At 49.6% G+C, this 4,664-nt stretch overlaps 1 long non-coding RNA gene across 2 annotated transcripts in view; it reads right to left on the reverse strand.

Annotated features, from left to right (window-relative positions):
• LOC310913536 overlaps nt 1-4,075 on the reverse strand; it is an 18,694-nt gene extending 14,619 nt beyond the window's left edge. Inside the window, exons 1-2 of one of the 2 annotated variants that reach the window (XR_014590830.1) lie at nt 3,992-4,075; nt 3,437-3,577 (exon numbers count right to left, since the gene is read on the reverse strand). This is a non-coding gene — a long non-coding RNA (uncharacterized lncRNA). Of the gene's footprint in view, nt 1-3,436; nt 3,581-3,991 lie in introns of both variants that reach the window. The other variant, XR_014590831.1, reaches the window with a different exon arrangement.
• Nucleotides 4,076-4,664: the final 589 nt, after the last annotated feature.

Here is a 4,664-nt window from a genome sequence, read left to right on the forward strand (position 1 = left end):
TCAAAGAGATGTGGATTTTCTCCAATATTGATATCACACTTTACTCAATATGAGTTTGAAATATATGAGAGAATATGCTGCTGAATGCCACACGAGCTATCTGAAACCGTTCACATTTCTCTCTTTACTAGGTTAAATGAAACCTGATCTGGATTCCACTTGATCATAAGACTGGAATGCTGAAAATGCCATAATCTATTTATACATCAAATTGAAGAAACATTGCATGTCTTTAAATTTCACTGCATTCCTGTGTATTAGCTAAACAGCAACAGTTTACAAACTGTTTCACGTTCAAACTGAGAAAGAAAAGACAGACCAACTGTCTCATTTATCCTAAAGCCAGGATTGATTTCCTGGCTTTAAAACTATGGCCCAAACCCAGGTCTGCTCTGTGCCTTCCCTAAAAGCCTTGTTCTTGCAGCAGCAATTCATCACTAGTGACAAAACATGGTAGTTGCCTTATGATGAATTCCAAATCCACAGTTCTTTTTCAGCATCAAGAACATACTACGAACCCAAATTAGATTTGCAGCTCAGATTTGGTTCATACTTCTCCTCCCTCTGCCTCTAAACCACAAATGGTTCAAAATACAGCAGACAGCAAGGCTGAGAACAACTGTGTCAATAGGAACAGCCAAATCACACAGATGAAAACCATGCAGGGGCTTATACAACCCAGAAGGCACTGGCAGTAACTCATCTGCCAACAGACCACCTCAGACTCCCCCAGTGAAACAGGGGTCTATAGTTCCACGGAATGCTGGAATCTCATTTTCCTCAGGTATTTACAGGGTCCTGCAGGTGTGCACAGTGGTGTTTGACTCATTATTCTGACTAGAGGAGCTGCTCCTGTCCCAACACCAAACCAGGGGCAGCACAAGAGCTACAGAGAAAGTGAAGGTGCCCATCATGAAGAGGAGCCCAGTGTGCTAAAGGCCTGTCTGTTGATCTGTACAAAGGTACATCCTAGATTTTAACATCCCTCAGTAAAGTAAAACACAGCTGCCATTGACTTTTGATGGGGTTTGCCATTGACATTTGATGGGGTTTGCCATTGACTTGAAAGGGGTCAGGATCAGCCTAACAACAGCTGATGGTATTTCATAACATTTATTCATTTCTGCTTGCACTTTCAGTGTATTTCAATGTGTGAAACAGTGTCCATTTTTCTCACTTGTCATTCCTGTGATTTTTTTCATGACTTGTTGGATTTAGTGCCTATTATTTCCCATGTAGAAGACTACAAACATTACAATGACAAAAAGAGCAATTTTTTTTAGAGTCGGGGGGAGGAAAATTCTGTGCTCTTTGTCACATGAAACTTTAAGAAGAGCCTGAAGCTAAATACTGCAGCTACTATTCATGGTTCTCTGGATAGTTAGTGGCCTTTATAAATGCAAAAATCCCACTTAGACATTCACATAACTAATTTGCCATTTTCTGTGCCCTTCTTCCCTCGAGCAGTCTGTAACCTGGTATTTGTCTTCCAGGTCTTGTGTCTTACAGCTTGAAATTCAAATTACAATTGCATCTCAGTCGGGTTTGAGACCATTTGGGGTAATTTAGAGGAGTTTTAAAAACAAGAATAATTTGAGTCTTGCTGTCTAGAACCATGAGTTTCATCAAAAGGAAAATGTACAGTTTACAGTAAAAGAAAGGAATTTCTGATGCTGCTGTTTAGTTTAAAATTTATAACATTAATGCAGGATTTCATATAAGAGTCATCAGAAACGGAGTGCACTCTTAGAATACCCAGTTTTTAGTAACTCCTAAATTTCCCTTCAAATGTGAAAAGACCCTAGGGATAAATAAACTGCTTATCACTTGTCCATTACTGTGCCAGTATGTTACTATTGCTAAGACAGTATCACATGGCCTGACCAAAATGTAGGTCTCAGTACTCAACACACAAAAGAGTGGAAAGCAGAGCCCTCAACAGTTCTCTGTATCTGCAGATAAGGCAGATGATAGATGGGAGAGAAAAAAATGAAGATCAAAGAATGAAAAACAACTTGTACGAGGCAGAACTGCAGATCAATACCAACTGAGGGGTGAGACTGAAGTGAAGGTAAAAAAACAATCCCCTGAACTTTTCCTACTGCCTTCCCCTCAATCAGTCTCAGCCTGGACTCCTGACACTTGGGTAGATGCCCTAACTTGTCAGATCAATGCCATCCCCAGGCAAGATTTTAGTCTTCAACAGTAATCACCTAATGTTATTAAAGGCTGAGATATCTGAACCCAGGCACTCTAGACACTAATAAATGGACTCCCTTTAATATTACTAATAATAATATTATTAATAATGTAAATATTATTAATATAAATAGTAATGATAATACAAATATTAATTAATTTTAATATGTAATATTCCTACATTTAAAAAAAATTGTAATTTTAAAGTTTACATCAGGGCTTTTCAAAAGCTTAAATGCACACATACACCTATTAATACAGATCTTTATCCAGCCATGCATCCATTTCTGGGTGTGAGCACACGTGTGACTGTGTGCACTCCACAAGCATTTAGGGGTTTGGTGCATGCACAGATTTCAGCCACCATCAGTGGGAAGCACCACCTTTTGACCATTTAAAATTATAGGAACAAACAAACTGAACATTGTAGTGCTATTTTCACTGGATACCTACAACTGCCACACTCCAGAAGAGCTGCGTTTTCAGTCCTCTATTACTTGCGGGTGCATTTCTGCCCTCAGTCTGGAGGCTGAGGGATTGTGTGAGAGATACTTCTGCCACATGAGCAGTGAACGATCTTTAAATGGCAAAATATGTAAAATATGTCAAATCACCTGCAATGAGAACAGGAGAACCACGAGGAAAGCCACTAAGGGTCTCACTGAAATCTCTGTGGGGATCCCCCTAGTGAAATGTGTAATGGTGAGAGTGGGGGAGAGTTACCCAAACCTCTGCCAGGTGACACAGCAGCACTGAGAAGGAACCCACTGCCCTCCCACTGCCCGCTCCATCTGTCCTGCCCAGCCCTTAAAACCAGACACACGGACACAGGAGGGTCCCACAGCCCTGGTGCTCGCACACACAAACAGAAGGCACATGGGAATTCCTTTAACTAACTGTGGTAGATGTTCTTCTTGAAGGAAAAAAGGGAATATGTACATGCTTGACACTTAATAAAAATACCAGTGTGTTTGTGCGCAACATACTGCAATACTGTTCAGCACTAATTCAACACTGCAAACATATTATCAGTGTAAGGCTGACAAGGCCATGGTGTGGTTTTCTGTGTGGATCTTGGCTCACCTGGCCGTGGACTGGAGCAATTCTCATACCTGACTTTTCAGAAACCTTTCTGGCTTGTTAGTGAATCAGTTCACCTTATTCATTCCTGTTCCTTATCCTTTAAATATTTTACCTTCTATTAATTTCCCTTTCTTCGTTGCTAGCCCACACTAACTGTCACAATGGCCCATTGCTGATTACCCGCACTGCAGTGTCCTCCTGGCTGGGGTCAGGATTTCCCCTGGGCTGGCACTGCTGAGGCACCTCCAGGGCTGTGTCCAGTCTGGGCCCTCAGCTCAGGAAGGACCTCGAGGAGCTGCTGGAGAGAGTCCAGGGAAGGGAATGGAGCTGGGGAAGGGTCCGGAGCCCCGGGAGGGCCTGAGGGAGCTGGGGAAGGGTCTGGAGCCCCAGGAGGGGCTGAGGGAGCTGGGGAAGGGTCCGGAGCCCCAGGAGGGGCTGAGGGAGCTGGGAAGGGGCTCAGCCTGGAGAAAAGGAGGCTCAGGGGGGACCTTGTGGCTCTGCACAAGTCCCTGCCAGGAGGGGACAGCCAGGGGGCCTCGGGCTCTGCTCCCAGGGAACAGGGACAGGAGGAGAGGGAACGGCCTCAGGCTGGGCCAGGGGAGGCTCAGGGTGGACAGGAGCAGGAATTTCCCCATGGAAAGGGGGCTCAGGCCTTGGCAGGGGCTGCCCGGGGAGGTTTGGCGTGCCCATCCCTGGCAGGAGGTGTCACCTGGAGGCGGCACTCGGTGCTCTGGGCTGGGGACAGGGCGGGACGGGCAGTTCGGTGACGGTAGCGGGTCCCGGCCGCGGTTCGGGCCCTGGCGGCGGCAGTGCCGGGCCCCGCCCGAGGAGGGCGCTCTCTCGCGCCCGCCCGCGCCCCGGCGGGGCCGCGCACTCTCCGCCGGCCGGGGCTGCGCGCGGCCGGGCGCGACCAACCTACGGCGGGGAGGGGGGGACGGGGCGTGCGCCGCCACATCCCAACCGTCCCCCGCAGGCCGCGCTCCCCCGCCACCCCCGCGCCGCGCAGCTTTGCGCCGCGCCGTGACGTCACCCGTCGGGGGCGTGGGCACGTCGCTCCCAGGGTGCAGCGCACAAGTTGAGCCCCATCTTGGGCGAGAGAGAGGAGCCGCGGCCCTACCGCGCTCCGGGAGCTCCGGGGCCGGCGCAGCGCAGCGGGGCCGCCCGCCCGCGCCCGCTGAGCGCCGCTGCCCGGGCCGCCGCGCCGCCGGCACCCCGCCCGCGGCGGGGCTTTGCCCGTGGGGCGAGCCCGCGGGCCGGTTGCGAGCAGGATGCGCCTGGCGCTGGTCTCCAGGTAGAGCGCGGAGACAGCGGGGGGGGACACGGGGCCTCGCCCGGCCAGCGCGGGGCCCCTCGCGCGGGGCGGGCCGCGGGCCCGCTGCTGC

The sequence above is a fragment of the Zosterops lateralis genome (assembly GCF_965231275.1).
Source record: "Zosterops lateralis genome assembly, chromosome: 10".
Classification (NCBI taxonomy): Eukaryota; Metazoa; Chordata; class Aves; order Passeriformes; family Zosteropidae; genus Zosterops; species Zosterops lateralis.